Source organism: Pseudorca crassidens, chromosome 8 (genome assembly GCF_039906515.1).
Source record: "Pseudorca crassidens isolate mPseCra1 chromosome 8, mPseCra1.hap1, whole genome shotgun sequence".
NCBI lineage: Eukaryota > Metazoa > Chordata > Mammalia > Artiodactyla > Delphinidae > Pseudorca > Pseudorca crassidens.
The window spans coordinates 100,382,414-100,401,997 of NC_090303.1; the positions used below are offsets into that span (position 1 = coordinate 100,382,414).

A 19,584-nucleotide genomic window follows, 5' to 3' on the forward strand; every position below is an offset into this window, starting at 1 on the left:
CAGATATTTACCCAAGAGAAGTGAAAGCATGTATCCGAAGATTTGTATGTGAATGTCATAGCAGCTTGATTTGTCATAGCCAAAAACTGGAAATAACACAAATGACCATTAACGGGTGAGCGGTGAGTGGGTAAACAAAACTTAATATATATCTATCCATACCGTAGAATACTACCGAGCAGTAAAAAGGAGTGAACTATTGATGCATGCAACAACATGGGCAAATCTGAAAACAGTTATATTGAGTGAAAGAAGCAAGACAAAAAGAGTGCATATTGTATAATTCCACTTTTATAACCTACTAGAAAATGCAAAGCAATCTATAATAATGGAAGGCAGATCAGAACTTGCTTTGTTCTGCTTGCTCCTGTCAGTGTAGCCCTAGCCACGTCCCTCCACACTGGCAGCGTTGGTTTTCATTCCCAACTTTCGTTTGGCACTCCTAGGACCAGCCTTACCGTCAGTGCTCTGTCTCTGGGAGACCAGCCTTCTGAGCTCCTGAGGTACCAGCACCAGCTGGGCAGCGCCGCATCCTCACAAGTCTGAGTCCCAACTCTTCAGAGCCCCTCCCTCCAGCTTCTGCCTTCTGCTAACTGCAACCTCTTTCCTTCTTCTGTCAGCACAGGGAGTGAGAGGTGCTTCCTGGAGTTATATCTCTGCATTACCTTGCAGTTCTCTCTTTGCTGTTTTATTTCCTCAGTACCTATTTAACCAATTCCCTGTATTAAATTCTCTCTGTTGAACTGCCTAGTGTACTTTCTATTCTCTGACAATATCTCGACTGACACATGATTGACAAATCTCTTTTTCTGATCTATGACTCATCTTTCCACTTTCTGTCTGGAGACTTTTAGTACACAGAAGTTCTTAATTTCAATGAACTAGAATATATCAATCCTTTTCTTTATGGTGTTTATGTGTGTCATGATTAAGAAATCCTTCTCCTACTCCAAAGTCATAAAGGTTTTCTCTTATATTTTCTTCTAAAAGTTTGACGATTTGTCTGTTATATTTAAGTCTTGAATCCTCCTGGAATTTATTTTGTGTATGGATATCCAATTGTCTTAGCACCATTTATCAGCAAGTCCACCCCCTTCCCCTCTGCCCTATCATATATCAGTTTCTCTCTATAGATAGGTCCATTTCTGGGATCTCTATTCTGCTTTATGGTGATTTGTCTATCCTTGTGCCAACACTACACTGTCTTACAGGCTTAAACTGTAATAACTTCATATCTGATAGGACTAATTTCCTTGTCCAGCTCTCATTCTTCAGGAAAACACTAGCTATTCCCAGCTCTTTCTTTTCCCACATAACTTTTAACATCAGTGTGTCAAAGACTATAAAAATCACAACCGGGACTTTGACTGCAATTACATTAAACCTATAGGCTAATTTGGGAAGCATTAACATCGTTATAAAATTGTTATTTTGTCCTACCCCCAAACAGAGCCTATCTCTTCATTTAGGTCCCCTTCAGTGTCTTTCAGTGAAGCTTTAAAATATTTTAAATAAAGGTTCTGTACAGCTTATATTTATTCCTAGGGGTCCTGCGTTTTTGATACTATTTTTAGTGACATACTTTAAAAGATTTTATTTCTAACTCTTCATTATTGTGTATAGGAATTGATTTTTAATAACCTTATCTTGCAATGTATTAAACTTGATAGTTCAAATGACTTGTAGATTATTTTGTGTTTTCTATTGAGATAATCATACTATCTATGAACAATGGGTGTTTTGTTCCTCCTGTTGCACTTTTTTTAATCTTAATACATTGCCTCTGGTTTTAGGTACAATGTTAAATGGAAACAATGCTAACAGACATCCTTGCCTTGTTTCCAGTTCTCAAGAGAAGCCTTATGATGTTGACCACTGGGTGTGACGATTGGTGGAGGTGTGTTTATTTGTTTTAGAGATGCCCTGCTAGATATTTTTTGAGTCCTGTTTGTTTGTTTTTTTCTAAAGATGTAATTAATTAATTAATTAATTTATTTATTGGCCCTGCCACACCGCTTGTAGGATCTTAGTTCCCGGACTGGGGATTGAACCCGGGCCCAGGCAGTGAAAGCTCTGAGTCCTAACCACTGGGATGCCAAGGATTTCCTGAGTCCTTTTTTTTTTTCTTTTGCGGTACGCGGGCCTCTCACTCTTGTGGCCTCTCCCGTTGCGGAGCACAGGCCCGGGACGCGCAGGCTCAGCGGCCATGGCTCACGGGCCCAGCCGCTCCGCGGCATGTGGGATCTTCCCGGACCAGGGCACGAACCCGTGTCCCTGCATCGGCAGGCGGACTCTCAACCACTGCGCCACCAGGGAAGCCCATGAGTCCTGTTTTTTAACAAGAGAAATTTTTATATGGGTATTCTTCTAAGTGTTTCCATGTTTTTTAAACTTTTCAGTAAGAGAGGGGAACATTTCTAAGGGAGCCAGAAGACTGATGAGGGAGAATAGCTGGTGAACGAGTTCCATGAAATGTGAACTGGCTCATCTCTGGCAAGAAGGAGTCGAACCCAAACGCAGGGGCATGTATTTGCACAAGTTTGGAGAAACAGATGTGAGAATACCAGAAGTGTTCATGTGGCTGGTGGTATCTGAGATATTTTGCATTTATTCCATACTTAGGTATCTTTGCTAATTTTGCTATCTTTACTTCCATCCAACAAATATTTATTGCATACCTACTTTCATGCTCAATGTTGTGTTAGTCACTGTAGAAAAATAGAGAGATTACCTTTTTACTTTGCAACAATGTAAATAACGTCACTAAATTAAACTGATGGATGATGGGGGGATATTTCGCTTGTCCAGGGTTTCCTTTGCAAGCCCCTGTACGTTCCCGACGCTGGTCTCCTGGACACAGATATAACAGGCACTTTCAGCACCTTTGGGCAGTTGTCTTTACTGTACACTTTTGAGGTCTACATGGCCTTTAGATCTCCGGGGGGTGTTGGCCAGGGGCTAGGTTCACTCCTTAGGAGCGCAGTGCTATGCCTCCGGCCAGGGGTTCATCCAGCAGAGGCATCCCTGGTCCTGATTCTCAGGGAAGTCCCTGCTGCTCCAGCTGTGTTGACCTTCTGGATTGAGGCCCCTTGGGACAGCTGGGACAGCTTCCTGGGCCCCAGGATGACGGTTGTGTCCTCTTCGGCAAAAAATTCAAGTGATTTGTCTGGATTCAGTCAAGACCCTGCCAAAAGCCAAGAAGTAGCTGTGATGAGAGGAAAGAAGAGCAGAGAGGATGAGTCGGGCAACGGAGCCCCCAGTCCATCCTGCAGGATAGCGGTGAGCGTGGAGAAGACAGAGCCGCAGGCAAGTTGAAAGCAGATGGAGCTTCCTGAGGCAGGAAGGAAGCAGGGGTGGTCCAGCTCTTAGCAACCAGCAGGTGCCTTCCAAGTGGTACCAAGAAAAATGAGACTGCAAGATTGTGAGCAGAGAAGGTTTCTGGGGGCCAAAATTCGGAGGGGGATCTATGGGGAAGAAGAAGCTAGCTTTCTGTAAGGCAAAATTCCCCTATCTCCAGAACGTTCTGAGAATCAATAGAAATTTCAGTGCACAGTGGATGTGGGCATTTCCACACAGGTGAAAGGGTATTTATTAGATCCTCTTAACAAGCAGGGGGCTATAGCTCAGTGGTAGAGCATTTGACTGCAGATCAAGAGGTCCCTGGTTCAAATCCAGGTGTCCCCTGAAATAAGCTTTGTTTCAGTACCTACACCAAATGGCACCTTCAGGTGGGCTCTTCTTACTCGGCAGATTGAGGGGTGCCATAATTGGTAAAGGAGGTGGGGGGGGCGGGGAGGAAGGAAGCTTGTCTAGCTCATCTCCTGGGCGGGGGCAATGGAAAGTCCTAGAACCAGAAATGTGGTTCTAGCCAAGATCATGTGGACTCAAGGCTCACCCAAGCACTAGAACTACCTGGGATTGTGGGAATGTAAACATACACGTTCCCTGGGCCCCCTCTCCGGAGATTCAGGTTTTGCTGGCCTGCAGAGTTTTCCTTTTCAACAGCACGCGTCCTTCTTATCGTCCACTCACATCACAGAAACAGTAGATGATTTTCCCGGTGCCACATTAGGCACCTCCTGATCTGGTCATTCTAGAAGCCCTTCTAGGAGAACATCAGCGGCTTTAGATGACTTGCCATGAATCGGGGGGGAGGAGAAGCTGCAGGGCTGCCAGGTGGGAGGGGGTCCAGGCTTGGGGGAAGGAGAAGGTGAGAGGGAACGGGTTTAGTTTGCGGCGGAGCTGTCCTCATGGGCGGATGGAAAATAAACAGAAGTGCTGATGAGGCTCCACAGGTGCTAATTAGACAGTTAGAGCAAGCCTGCGTGGTTGAACCACACTGACCCCATCTTGTCAGCTTCATCTCAGGCCGGCAGTCCTACCCCCTCCCCTTCTGCATGACTGAACTTCAGCCTACTCAACAAGGAACGCACCCAAGACAGGTGAGTTCCTTATCACCTTTTACCCTTAGCCTTCATCTGAGGTGAACACTGGAAGAGTGCCTTTTGTTAACCCAGGTGGTTAATGGTCATGAGATCCCCAGGGCGAGGAACAAACCCGGGTTCCCGTCAGTGTGGACATGCTTCTGCCTCAGTAGTCAGATTTTAGCTTTGGGCCCTTTAAATCCCCCTGTACCCCTGTGGGCAGCGCAGAGTGCAGCTGCCGATGCTTCAGGCTTGCCGTCCGCCAGATCCCACCCTATGGAAGTCATCCGCAATAAACTTCGTGTGTGTACTTTATGGAGTCGCCCGCTTCGTTTTTCAGTCTTAAAGTTCCTTCTTGGTTAGAAGGATATTATTCAATATCTCCACCTTCCAACAACACCCTTTCAGGTTTCTACGATTGAAGAAATGCCTTTTTACCTCTGGGCCCTGTGGATTGAGTCTTCGTAGGACAGAAGAGAGGTTGGACAGTTTAGATCTTTGCCAGAAAGCCTCTCTAGCTTCTTGCAGCCCCAGGTGAACTTCTCCAGGGCTGACCCAACCCCGATCCCCGTTAACACTTATCTTTAGAGCCTTGCAGATGTCACCTTTCCTGTGGGCACATCCCACCTCACCATGCACAGGCACCGCCGTTGGGGGCAATGGGAGCTTTGATGCCTCTTGTATGCTCCGCCCATTACAGAGCACAGGGCAGTGCTTGCAGGAGGCCCCCAGGGCTCCAGTCTCTCCGTCCTGAGCTGCTTCAGCAGGGTCAGCACAGAGCAAAGATCTAAAGAAAAGGCAGTGAGGGGGCTGTTTGCGGAGCACGCTGACTGCCGGCGACTGGCTGCTACATACTAGGGGCTGCAAGCCACTTTCAATCGTGAGGCCGTGTGCCACGTCTAGGGGCTACTTCCCTGCCCCCTGCATTCACGCAAGGACCTCAGTCACCAGCCTTGAACAGGGACCCTGGAAATGCACCGTGGACATCTGCTTCCGGTCTGAGCAGCAGAGATTCACAGAGCCCATGGGGATGAGTGAGCTGCAGCATGTTTCCTCAGGAAGATGAACCAGGTGACCTGCTTTAGAGAGTCTTTCAGTGCTGACCATGGAATATTGGAGGAAGGCTGGCAAAGGCAGTGGTCTCCGTCCTGTTCTCATTGGTGCTCAGTTATTCTTTGTGGCAGCATCTAGATGGTGGACCAGTTGTCTCTTGCAGGAGCTCCTATTTCAGGTCAATAAACCCACATCATGACCATATGGGGGTGCTTCTAGCTAGCTCACTCCTGCAGTCCACAGACTTCAGGCTATGAGTTTACTGCACTGTTTTATTCCACTTGAAATTCTGATTCTGAATGTCAGGGAACCTCTCACTCCACTCAAACTCTTCATACCCTCAAAAACAATAGTTAAAAGCAAAGAGCTGAAGTCAATCCTGCATCATCCCTGGCAGGTTTTCTCCTCCAAAGCAAGGGAATAATAATAACCAATAATAATATAGTCGTAGTTGCAATCCGCTTACTTAGATAAAATATTAGCCTAAGAGACATGAGGTTATCACCAACTCCAGGAAAATTAAAAAGATCCAGGTTAGGGACTCGGAAGCTCACCAACCTCCCCAGCTGTCCCCACCAGCACCCTGGGGATTAATGCACGGATACAAAGACCCCACCAGCACCCTGGGGATTAATGCACAGACACAAAGCTGAAGAGACACCCTCTGGTGTACGTACTGCATGTGTTTCCAAAGAGGTTGGGCAGGATCTCTTCAATTCGCTGTTTTGTAGTGCAGAACAAGAGAAAAACAGACAAATAAATCCTAAAGGCCGTTCCAGTAGTGAATGTCAATGCTCCTCCAGGCTGCTGCTGTCACCACACACTGAGGAAAAGGGGGAGATGCAGGCATGTGAAGGCGTAGGCTTGTGGGACTCTGGGGCCTGGGGGATGAGCTCTCTGGACTGAGTTTGTAGAGGAATAAGTTGCTGGTCTTACCAGCTCTCTAGAAATAAGTAGAAACTTCCAGTATGTTGCAGGAGTTCTGGGTGTGACCATGAATGTGAAAGGTGTTTATGAGACACCTATAATAAGTAGGGGGTGTGTAGCCCAGGGGTAGAGCGTTTGACTGCAGGTCAAGAGGTCCCCGGCTCAAATCCGGGTACCCCCTGCCATATTGGATTTTCTATTCATGGAAGCTGTTACTCATCCCATTTTCCTTCATCCATCAATCAGGATCCTACCTGAAACTGGAAGCTACAGGTCAGCCCTTGTACAACAGCAATCTGGGTGGAGCCTCTTCTCATGTCTTCCTGCACGAATACTCTAGGTATCTATCCTCCTCATGGCATCAGGACTTTTTTCTTCTGTATGTTTCTCATTTCTCCAACTCTATTGGATCCTCAAAGAGAAGGCAAGGCCCCTGATGCAGACTTTTTTAGGGCAGACCAGAGAGCTGTAGATACAGATGACTTCCCAGGAACAGGCAATAAATGGTAACCCTAGGTCCCGGGTGGCACAGTGGTTAAGAATCTGCCTGCCAGGGCTTCCCTGGTGGCGCAGTGGTTGAGAGTCCACCTGCCGATGCAGGGGACATGGGTTCGTGCCCTGGTCTAGGAAGATCCCACATGCTGCGGAGCGGCTGGGCCCGTGGGCCATGGCCGCTGAGCCTGCGCGTCCGGAGCCTGTGCTCTGCAACGGGAAAGGCCACAACAGTGAGAGGCCCGCGTACCACAAAAAAAAAAAAAACGAATCTGCCTGCCAGTGCAGGGGACACGGGTTCGAGCCCTGCTCCAGGAAGATTACACATGCCACGGAGCAACTAAGCCCGTGCACCACAACTACTAAGTCTGCACTCCAGAGCCTGCGAGCCACAACTACTGAGCCCGCATGCCACAACTACTGAAGACCGTGCGCCTAGAGCCTGTGCTCTGCAACAAGAGAAGCCACCACAGTGAGAAGCCCGCACACTGCGACGAAGAGTAGCCCCTGCTCACAGCAACTAGACAAAAGCCCACGCGCAGCAATGAAGACCCAATGCAGCCAAAAATAAATAAAATTAAAAAAAAATGGTAACCCTAAATTATCACTCTCACCCTTCCTTCCCTCCAAAACAGGTTGGCACAGTGGAGTGGGGAGGGTGGTCAGACCTATGGAAACAAACGGCTGGGAGCCCAGGTAGGGTAGGTGGGTAGTTTTGGAGACCTTCGTCCAGCTCTTGGGCTAAACCAAGGCAATGGGAAATGGGTTGGGGGTTCATCAGGCAGCTTCTCTCCTTTTCTCCTTATTGATGACCCCACCCAGGGACTGAGGACTGGAAAGCTGCAGGCCTGAGGGGAGATGTCTTACTAGAAGCCCGGTCTGGCAGCTTCCAAAAAGCCAGTCCTGGAGGAGATCTATAACTTAATTTTGCAGAGTTGAGTGTTACCACACAAATGAAAGATGTTAATTAGACTATACTAGTGTTCTTGGGGGTATAGCTCAGGGGTAGAGCATTTGACTGCACATTAACAGGTCGCTGGTTCTGGTTCTGGCACAAAAACAGAAACATAGATCAATGGAACAAGATAGAAAGCCCAGAGATAAACCCACGCACTTGTCAATCTGCGACAATGGAGGCAAGAATAGACAATGGAGAAAAGATAGTCTTTTCAATAAGCGGCGCTGGGAAAATTGGACAGCTACATGTAAAAGGATGAAATTAGAACATTCTCTAACACTACATACAAAAATAAACTCAAAATGGATTAAAGATCTAAATGTAAGACTGGATACTATAAAACTCCTAGAGGAAAACATAGGCAGAACACTCTTTGACATAAAGTACAGCAATATTTTTTTTGATCCGTCTCCCAGAGTAATGGAAATAAAAACAAAAATAAACAGATGGGACCTAATTAAACTTAAAAGCTTTCGCACAGCAAAGGAAGCCATAAACAAAACGAAAAGACAACCTATGGTCTGAGAGAAAATATTTGCAAACAATGCTACTGACAAGGGATTAATTTCCAAAATATACAAACAGCTCATACAGCTTAATATAAAAAACAAACAAACAACCCAATCAAAAAATGGGCAGAAGACCTAAATAGACATTTCTCCAAAGAAGACATACAGATGGCCAACAGGCACAGGAAAAGATGCTCAATATCTTCAAGTATTAGAGAAATGCAAATCAAAACTACAGTGAGGTATCACCTCACACCAGTCAGAATGGCCATCATTAAAAAGTCCACAAATAATAAATGCTGGAGAGGGTGTGGAGAAAAAGGAGCCCTCCTACACTGCTGGTGGGAATGTAAATTGGTGCAGCCACTATCGAGAACAGTATGGAGGGTCCTCAAAAACCTAAAAATAGAATTACCATATGATCCTGCAATCCCACTCCTGAGCATATATCTAGAGAAATCTCTAATTCAAAAAGATACATGCACCCCTATGTTCATAGCAGCACTATTTACAACAGCCAAGACATGGTAACAACCTAAATGTCCATCAACAGATAAATGGATAAAGAAGATGTGATATATATACATATATATATATACACACACACACACACCATGGAATATTCCTCAGCCATAAAAAGAATGAAATAATGCCATCTGCAGCAACATGGATGGACCTAGAGATTATCATACTAAGTGAAGTAAGCCAGTCAGAGAAAGACAAATATCACATGATATCGCTTATATGTCGAATCTTAAAGAAATGATACAAATGAACTTATTTACAAAACAGAAACAGACTCACAGACATAGAAAACAAACTAACAATTACCAAAGGGGAAAGGGGGGGAAGGGATAAATTAGGAGTTTGGGATTAACATACTGTATATAAAATACATAGGGGCTTCCCTGGTGGCGCAGTGGCTAAGAATCTGCCTGCCAATGCAGGGGACACGGGTTCGAGCCCTGGTCCAGGAAGATCCCACATGCCGCGGAGCAACTAGTAGCCTGTGCGCCTACAGCTCCGCAACAAGAGAAGCCACCGCAGTGAGAAGCCTGGGCACCACAACAAAGACTAGCCCCTGCTCGCCGCAACTAGAGAAAGCCCGCGCACAGCAACGAAGACCCAACGTAACCAAAAATAAATAAATAAATTTATTAAAAAATAAAATAATATAAAATACGTAAACAACAAGGACCTATTGCATAGCACAGAAAACTATACTCAATACCTTGTAATAACCTATAATGGAAAAGAATCTGAAAAAGAATATGTGTGTGTGTGTATGTATATATACACACATATATATAAAACTGAATCATGCTGTACACTTGAAAGTAACACAACATTGTAAATTAACTATACTTCAATAAAAATAGAGGTCCCTGGTTCAAATCCAGGTGCCCCCTAGTTTATGCGCAATTTTGGTAGCTAAACTTAGCTACATGCATGTTACATGGGACCCCATTGAAGATTTAGGAGATCCCCATTCGTTGGGGTTTGTAGGAACAACCCTAGAACCTCCCTCTTATGGTGGCATAGTAGGAGGCCATGTGATGTCCCTGGATGCTATTGGGCTCATCCCCTTGACCCCATTATAATCAGTAAAGGGCCGGAAGGCATTAGTCCAGTGCACTCCTAGGAGGTTTTAGAAACTACTCAATGGTACATACAACTGAGTCACTTTGCCGTACACCTGAAACTAACACAACATTGTAAATCAACTACAGTCCAATATAAAATAAAAAATGTTTTTAAATGCCAAGAAACAACAACAACAACAGTTAAATGAATAAAACTATGCGTAAGTAGTGGGCATGGAGATGTCAACCAGAGTTTCTTAGTCTGCGGACTAGGTCTAAGCTACTCTGCGTCCTGTCACCCAGCAGATGAATGAACAGCTGGTACCTCTGCAGTGCTGAAGCCGCACCCCCGGCTTTGCGGTCCTGAATCAGTGGGGTTGGCCCGCAGGCAGCAGGCAGGGGTCTCTTCCCCTTGTCCCCCGGCCAAGCGGGTCCACGGGGAGCCCTCTGTCCGCAGCCCTGAATCCTCCTCTCCCCCATCTCTCTCTCTGTGGCCGAGAACAAAACCCAGAGAGCGATCAGTCCCTCAGTTACGTTCCTCAAATGCTTACTTTGCCGGGCAAGAGGCCAGGCCTTGAGAGGACCCAGGGATGAGTGAAATCTAGACATGACGGTTCATCCTTCACTCTTTCTCGCAGGGAGGAGTGATTTGCAACATGAAGATATGTTAGATGTGATAGAAAGGAGCTTAGAGCTCAGCTGGGCTGCTCTGAGGGCTGACTTCGTGACAGCTTTGCAGAGATGGGGGGGTCAGCTGGGTCTGGAAGGTACATGTCCAGGCAGTGTGGGGAAAGGGCATGCCAGACAGACAGTGTAAAGAAACAAAGATGCAATGCTTTGGGAGTGCTTTCTGGGTGGAAAAGGTATATGTGTGCATGTCTGTGTGTATGTGTGTGTGGCTGTGGGTGTGACCATGCATGTTGGTGTGAGTGTGTGCACGTGGGGTAGGTTGTAAGTGCGTGTGTGCCGTGACTTTGCAGCGGGGAGGGGGGAGAGAGTGTGACTGTGACCTACTGTTGGAGGTGGATGATTAGACCGAAGAAAATTTGTGTGTAAAATACGTTCCAGAGTTCGGACATTGTTCTGTGGGCGATAGGGAGGGCTGTGGCTGCAAAGAAGCGAATTCATTTCCTTTATTTCAGGAGGTCACTTGGGAGACATCGCAGAGAGCGGCTGGGAGTTTGCCTAAAGACGGTTCCTTAACTGATAGTATTTTTTGAGCACCTACTACGTGTTAGTACCATGCTGGGCAATTTATCTGAAGTTGCCATATTTATACGTCACGAGAAACTTATCCCTATTTAAGACCAAGAAATGGAAACTTACAGAGTTCAAGAACTTGCCCAGTGACACATACAGAGTAAGGAAACAAATACAGAGGAGAAAAGGAATTCCAGAGGAATTTTCAGGTTATAATATGTGGGACATGGTGACTTATATAAGATATGCAGGATGAAGAATAGTGTGTGGGGGCAGAGGTGGAAAATGAAAATTACTGTTATCCAGAGAGAAATACAGCAGCAGGTACAGGGGAAGGTGGGAAACCTAATTTAACTTAGGCTAGAGACTTGAGCATACTTTTGGCTGTGGAGGGAACAGGACGGAGGAAATTGAATCAATTCAGTCCTGAGGACAAGAGTACAGATGGAGCCATTTATTTTGGAAGGGGGAGGGGAGGGGAATGTTCTTCTCTGAGATGGAAGGGAGAGGACTAAGGACAGCTGAGGAGAGATGTCTCTGAGATACGAAGGGAAATCAAGGAGTTGAGGTTTAGCTGAATCTGTTCTGTCTGTTAAGCAGAGGTAACCTCTTGTGCTGGAGCGAGAGCACAGACGCGGGGGTGGGGGGGGGGGAAGAAAGCATGTCATTGGTGAGCCTGCAGTGCAAACAAAAGCAGTCGGAGGGTCTGCGGTGGGGAGGGGTGAGCTGATTCTGCACCTCTCTGAGGGCCAACTTTCGTGGGCACTGAGAGCATCGCTTTACCCAGATACATCTGTCCCCACCCAGGTCAGCACAGGGCAAGTGCCAATGATTTTATTCTCTAGCTCTCTGTTTTTTATTCTATGCAAATTCCAACCTAAGGAGCTTAGGTTACTGTCAACAGCAGACAAGGTTACTGGTTCCCTCGTGTACATCCCAGTCCCAGTTTCTGTCAGCCACACGCTAACCATCTTTTGGGTGATCCCCTCGGCAGAGGGGTCGATTAGCTCAATGGACACTTGTGGATTTTTCGCCAGTTGCATTCCAGGGTTCAGGGATCTCATCTCTAACCTCTGAGGGTCTTTTCCTATAGTCTACAAAAGAAGACAAAGGAGAGAAAAAGAAACTAGGGCTTGCAGGACAAAAGAGATAGAAAATTTAAACCAAAATATTGTCAGTATTAACATTAAAAATAAATGTATGAAATACCACAGTAAAAAGACAAAGAATGCCACTGAATTAAAGAAACAACTATATGTTATTCCCAGGAGGTAAATAAAAAACATAAGCATATAGACATATGGATAAACCTACGGATGGGCGGTTGCCAAAGGTGGGGGTAGGTGAGGGGTGGGAGAAATGGGTGAAAGGGGTCAAAAGGTTAAAAAATTTTTTAATGAAAAAAAATCCATTTTTGGGACTTCCCTGATGGTCCAGTGGCTAAGACTCCACGCTCCCAATGCAGGGAGCCTGGGTCCAATCCCTGGTCAGGGAACTAGATCCCACATGCCACAACTAAGAGTTCACATGCTGCAACTAAATATCCCACATGCCACAACGAAGATCCTGCACACAGCAACGAAGATCCCACACACAGCAACTAAAGACCTGGTGCAGCCACATAAATAAATATATATATATTTTTTTAAATTCATTTTTAAAAAGAGAGAGTGGAAAGAACTAGCTTCCTGCAACAGAAGCCAAGAGTACACTAGCTATTCCAGTATCAACAGAGATGGTTGCATTAATACTACTCTGGTGACTGCAATCAGATTCCAAGTAAGGATACATCTGGCTTTCAAACAAGAAAGGATCTCATGCCAGAGCTCAGTAAAGCAGTGAAAGCCAGGGATCTGACTGGATTGGGAAGGTGAGAATTATCCGGAACTGTAGTAATAATGGCTAGTCATATTCGAGTGCTTACTACACATCAGAGACTGTCCCAAGGATATTATCTTATTTAATCCTCATATCAATTGATATTTCCCCCAATTTACAGATAAGAAACTGAGGCTCAGAGAGTTTTTCGAATTTCCTTTAAATCACACACTCTGGCTTCTCTGCCTGAGGCTAAGGGGTCATGGGGTGTTGGGATTTCTCTTTGCTGAATATCAGTAAAATTCAATGTAGAGTTTCTAATACATATAGAATAATATATATTAATAATAATATTATATTATTGTTATTATATTATATATAATATTATATATGCAGGGGATCTTGGGCAAGAAGTTTAGCTTCTCTGGGCCTCAGTCCCCTCATCTGTGAAATGGAGATAATGAGATCCTGGTCCCCAGGGTTTGATGTATAATAAGCTGATATATGTGGAGGCTTCTCGGCTCCATGCTGTTGACAAGAGAAATCCAGAGGACTTTAGCATCATGGTAGGAATCAGTGTTTCCCCAGCTTCTTGGCCAGGAGAGGAGGGGAAGTGGCTGCTGGGCGGCTAAGGCCCCAAGGGGGAAGCTGGGGGGTAAGAGGGAGAGATTCCAGTAGGCGGCAGAGAGAGCTTGCAGGAGAGAAAGCTTACCAGCTCCCGTGACAACAGCAGAAGCAGGGCCTTGGCGTGGCTGTAGAGATGGAAGGTGCCAATCAAAGTAAGCTCATCGTCTAGGTGGGATAGGGCTTTGTCCACAGATCAGAGAGCCTCTGGGTAGAATGTGGTTCTTCTCCAGCAGCATTTTTTGGTCCCTGAATTATGTTAGCTTAGGTCCATTAATGATTTGGGGGATTCCTAAGTCTACTCACCACCTAATTCTGACTGTTTCTAGGAGTGGGTCATTCTCCATGATTCTCCATCTATATTAACTGAAGACGTGGTGGTTGGGAGGGTCATTTGTGTCCTGGACTATAGTTTAGTAGAAAGCACTCTGAACTGAATGTTAGCCTAGGAGGGTCAGGCCTTCATTAGGTGGGTTTGGACAGACACCTCAATCACCCCGAGTTTCTGATTTTTAAGGTGCCCACCATGATGGGCACAGGCATCCGACTCTGAAGGCCATTCTGTAAGCCAATGTCAATGCTTCTCCAGGCTGCTGCCCACACCCTGGGGCTGTGGGCTGGGGCGGGAGTGGGTGGGAGGGGGGACATAGGCTGTTGGGCTTTTGAGGAGAGAGCCTGTTGCTTTTCCTGTGGCAGGTTGATGAGTTTTCACTGCAGTAGGCCTGGCAGTTCCCAAGAGAGGGCCGTCCTGAAGTGGTAACTCATAGGTTTACGGGGAGTCTGGGTGTGGCTAGACAGATGAAAAATATTAATTAAGTCACATCATAGCAGAAGGGGGTGTAGCTCAGGGGTAGAGCATTTGACTGCAGATCAAGAGGTCCCCAGTTCAAATCTGGGTGCCCCCTGCTTATTCTTAACTTTTACCTTTGGTGCTGCATTTCAACTTCTTCTTCCCCACTAGACATCAACATAAAGACTTTTTTCCTAGAACCAGCAAATGGTGAAGCTTTACTATGGTAGTTGGCAGTTCTTAACTCTAAATATAAATTAGAATCACGTGAAAAGTCTATAAACATGCCATTTCCCAGGCCTCACTCCAGACCAATTAAATCAGTGTAGTTGAGGTGGAGCCCAGGTATCGTAAGCAACCCCCAGCGCTCCTAGCCTGCAGCTAAGTTGAAACCAGCTTTAGCAGAGCTTCCAGAACCTTCTCAGACCCAGGTTCCCTCATGCCGGCTCTGTCTGCCCAGCATCTTATATTCGGGCTCCCCTCTTCTGCATCCTTATGTGGACATGATTTATAACTTGACCTTAATGGCATCTTCCAGGAAAATTTGCTGTTTCAGCATTTCATAGTTTCCTTAATTTTTCCCTTTCTCAGTCCAGTCATTCTCCATGGGACAGGGTGGAATTGGTCTTCTATTTGCAAGCCAAACCACCAGGATCTGTGCCTCTCAGGGAATGAGCCCTCACGGGGCTGAGAGAGTTCGTGGAGGATGAAATAGCCACATGCGAAAGTGTCAGTTTAGGTTGTGTAATTATTAAAGACAATTTTACATCTCATTCAAGCTTTAAAAGTAAACTTCTGCAGAAGGGACCAGTGAATTATATCAGCTATCTCAGAACTAAAGAACGCCATGGCTTTCTATGGTTTGGAGAACAAACAGCTGAGCATTTTGGTAGATGATCTAAGAATTCATCGTGGGTTCAGAGCTCTAGCATGTAATTCAGAAGTACACTTCGTGAATTTTATTATCCCCGGCACCAACCATCTTCTAAGACCTTTCTCACAACTACCTAAAATATATTTCATGATGTTCCAGGTTTATATAAACACAGAAGTCTATACTTCAGATGGCCTAAGAACAGCTTCTCTGTAATAAAACTATTTGACAGCAAGAAAGTCTTAATGTCTTTCCATTGAATGGCAGGAAAACACAATACAGACAAAAAGCAATTTAAGACAGAACACGGTCAAGTCCAGTCTTCCTTGAGACTTTGTCTAACTTGATAAGCTGAAGAATAGCTCTTTGTCTAACTCCCCATGTTATAAATATTCTGTCTCCTCTGAGTTCTCTTATCAGCACAGGACATAAGTGCCTGTAAAAACAAAACTCCTTTTAGCTTCAGGGCTACACTTCAGTTTCCCTTTCATTGAAGCTCATTCATTTTGTTAACAAGAGACTTGAATTTTCTGTTTTTTTTTGCGGTACGCGGGCCTCTCACTGTTGTGGCCTCTCCCTCTGCGGAGCACAGGCTCCGGATGCGCAGGCTCAGCGGCCATGGCTCACGGGCCCAGCCGCTCCGCGGCACGTGGGATCCTCTCGGACCGGGGCACGAACCCGTGTCCCCTGCATCGGCAGGCGGACTCTCAACCACTGCGCCACCAGGGAACCCCCTCAAATGTTTTAAAAAAGGAAATATTCCCTTTCAAGATCTTTGATCTGAAAAGTCCTTTCCGATGCCTCTTCTAGTTTTTACTTCTTCCTGTCGTTGCTGTTACTGTGCATTGTTCTCCTTTTGACCTCAATCTCTTCCATCTTTTTGTGTTTCCGTGATTGCAGAGCTACCTTCTGGCTCACCTGTCCGCCCACCCATCATGGACTCCACTGTTGGCCTCGCAGTCACGATTCCTCGGCCCTTTGTGGTCTTTGCCTGTGGTCTGTCTACCTTCCTCACAAACTCTTCTACTTCTGTGGAAACTCTCACCCATCGCTGTGGCTCTTCCAGCGCTGCCTCTACATGCGCCCCGTGTGTGTCTAATTCTCCCAACCCCTTCTCTAGATAGTTCTAGATAGTCTATGTCTAGACAGTATCTAGACAGTTCTAGATGGCTCTTGGCATGTTCTACGCTGCCGAGTTGGGACGCCAGGCGCCAGTCTTCACTGCACTCCTAGCTCCTAGGAGGCAAGTTGTCCTTTATAGAGTTTGCCGTTACAAAAGACGGGCGCTGGTCTCCTCTCCTCCCTTGCAGAAGGCAGCATTCCAGCCTCTGGAGCTGGGGCAGGGGGAGCAGCAAATCTGCTTGATAGCGAGCTATCCTCTCACTTCCCTGGCCTCTGTGTCTTCGTCACCGCCTGTGGTTTTGTGAGCGCCACCCCTGGTGTGGCCATGTCTGGGGTCCCCACTTGCAGCCCTCGATACTCACGTGCCTTTCAGCCGGAACCTAAGTCAACTACTGCCGCCTCGACCCTTTAGTCTCCCCACAAAGAGCCCGCTGGGCTGAGTGGTTTATGCAGTTTTCCTTGCCGGAAGGTTAGGGCAGCTTCATAAGGGAATTATAATGCAGGAGGTGAAAAGGCGGGTGGGTCCAAAGGCTGGGCCAGGGTGGCCATCGGCGCTCCAGTCGATACCTTGTGGTATTCCCTCCAACGAGAGCTGCAGGCCGGCTGGCTGCTTGCATCGGTGGACTCAGTAAGCGAAGCCGTCTGCCAAGGACAGGCACTGACGCTTTTAGGGCAGGTACAGTCCAAGCCCAGATGGAGGGGACGGGCACCCCCTGGCGCTCGCAGTCAGTATCCATTTCAGGCACAGCGGCCTTAGCTTCCTTCTCCGCCTGGGAAGAAGCTGCCTTCGCCTCTTTCTTGCCTTCAGGAGGCTCCCCAATAGCCCCCCTCCTCCCCAGTGCAGCCATCTCCCTCTGACCGGGAGGCCTTGTCAGCCGTGTATATGATTTCATCGCTGAGCTGGGGCCTGTCCCTTCCTTGAATACCTTGCTCCAGGTATGAATATAAAAACCTTTCTCTGCCTCTAAAAGCGCTGCCTCCTCCTATTGACCTATGGCGAGACTCAGCTGAGCTGGGACGTGAGCGATCCTCTCATTATTCTCAGACGTCCAAGTCTGCTCCTTGGGTGTCCCTCAGTCTACCTGGGCGCCGGTTCCTTTAAGTCTGACAGGCCTCTGGGGAGGCTGCAGGAGGGCAGGGCGGAGGGGGCAGGTGTGGCCGAGGGGTCTGGGACCTGCTGGGTGTAGGTCTCAGGCAGGGGATTGACCTGGCCCACTGCAGGGGTGCCCTTTGCCCTCAGTCCGACATCACAGGACATCCTGCCTTTCTAGCTGGGTGGATGCTGGAAAACCGGTGTGTGAAACAAGAGTGACGGCAGCGCAGAAAGAGAAAGGCCTGAAATGAATGTGGCAGAGGTGACGGACTAGGGAGAGACCAGGAAGGGTTTGGATTGGGAAGTGACTGGGGTCTGAGGGAGAGGGAGGGCAGGGGTGGCCGCCACTGGAAGGCGGCAAAGACTTCCTGGACAACATCTGCAGTGCTTTCTCTCATTTATTTTTTTCCCACTCAGGACCTGGAAGGCTGCAACCGTGTAGACATTTGGGTTATTATTGGACATGCAAACATTGGAAAATAAAAGAACCCCCTCCCTACTCTCTGGGGGTTGCCATTATTAACTATCTGGTCTATTTCCTTCCATAGGTGTATATGTATATGTATGGACATGTAGACACCTATGTTTATACGTAAGTTTCTTTGTATGTGTGTATAATCTTTTTATTACATAATAATACACATACACAGTATCTTTTCAAAAGCCCAAAAGAGCTCATATCATACATGTATATGTCATACAATTTGCTTTTTTCACTTAATGGTATTGTTTAAGCATCTTTCTGTGACAGAACTCCGGACCGATTTTATCTTTTACTGTTGCATCATATTCCTATGACTGTACCACAGTGTGTGTAACCAGTTCCCTGTGATGGATATTTAGGTGGTTTCCAGTTTCTCGCTAATCCAGAAAAAGGCTGCAGGGAGGCTCCACCCTCACTGTGCCTTCATGAATATTTCTGAAGGATACCTAGAAGTTCCTAGAAGTGGAACTCCCTAGAGTATCATTTTTCCTACGTAACTTTGTTTTTGTTTTTACAAATGCAACATGCTCAATATAGAAAAGTTGAAAAGGGAAATAAAAACACATAAAACACATAAAAACACATAAAACACATAAAAACACATAAAAAGCTGAAATCATCTATAACTCCTGACAGACTGTTCTGTAACTGCCTTTTCACTTGACGAACTCTCACGAACATTATTCTATGTCATTAAATAACCCTTGGACATGGGCTCTGAACCTTCTTTCAGGCAGGAGAAGGCACTGTCGCCTAGTCACAGTTATGTCACCATCCCAGTGTGCCTGACACACAGTAGATGCTCAATGACTCATTACCAAAGAGGATTATCTGGATGATTTGAAAGGTCTCCCCACCTTTAAAGGTCAACCAGGCTACCAGGGGGTCCTCAGCCAGATGCACATAGAAGTGATGAGGGAAGAAGGGCTGGTCCCTGGAAGGTGGGAGGTCAGGGTTCAAAGAAGCAGAGCTGACCAGGACATCCCAATCAGCAAGACTGAGTCTGGGTGTGTCAACACAGGTAAAAGGCATTAATTACACCACTCTGTCAGGCCTGGGGGTGTAGCTCAGGGGTAGAGCATTTGACTGCAGATCAAGAGGTCCCTGGTTCAAATCCGGGTGCCCCCTGCTTTGTCTCACTTTTTTTTTTTTTTTTTTTTTTTGTGGTACACGGGCCTCTCACTGTTGTGGCCTCTCCTGTTGCGGAGCACAGGCTCTGGACGCGCAGGCTCAGCAACCATGGCTCACGGGCCCAGCCGCTCCGCGGCATGTGGGACCTTCCCGGACCGGGGCACGAACCCGTGTCTCCTGCATCGGCAGGCAGACTCAACCACTGCACCACCAGGGAAGCCCTTGTCTCACTTTTAATCCCAGAGTGGGTCTGGCATTACCTGTTTCCCCCTCCCTAGGCCAGGGCACCTGGAGAAGAAAGAGAAAGACTAAAACTCTTTGACTCACAACTCCTCAGAAAGTGCAGACCCAATCTGAAATTCAAAGATACACCTTCAGGTGACTTACAGGAAAATTAAAGTTTACAAGGCACAGACCCCTGCCTCCTCCAACCCTTCTGGGTTTTCCTCAGCTCCAGCCAGAGATTTCAGCTTTCACAGATCCACACCTTCTCCACGGAGGG

The 19,584-nt window shown here is 46.7% G+C and overlaps 3 non-coding genes across 3 annotated transcripts; all 3 read left to right on the forward strand.

The window, feature by feature from the left end:
* Positions 1-3,611: 3,611 nt before the first annotated feature.
* Positions 3,612-3,684, forward strand: TRNAC-GCA (transfer RNA cysteine (anticodon GCA)). Its single transcript has one exon. It is a non-coding gene; the product is annotated as a tRNA-Cys (tRNA).
* A 10,737-nt stretch (positions 3,685-14,421) lies between these two features.
* On the forward strand, positions 14,422-14,493 carry TRNAC-GCA (transfer RNA cysteine (anticodon GCA)). Its single transcript has one exon. It is a non-coding gene; the product is annotated as a tRNA-Cys (tRNA).
* A 4,514-nt stretch (positions 14,494-19,007) lies between these two features.
* TRNAC-GCA (transfer RNA cysteine (anticodon GCA)) lies at positions 19,008-19,079 on the forward strand. The gene has a single exon. It is a non-coding gene; the product is annotated as a tRNA-Cys (tRNA).
* Positions 19,080-19,584: the final 505 nt, after the last annotated feature.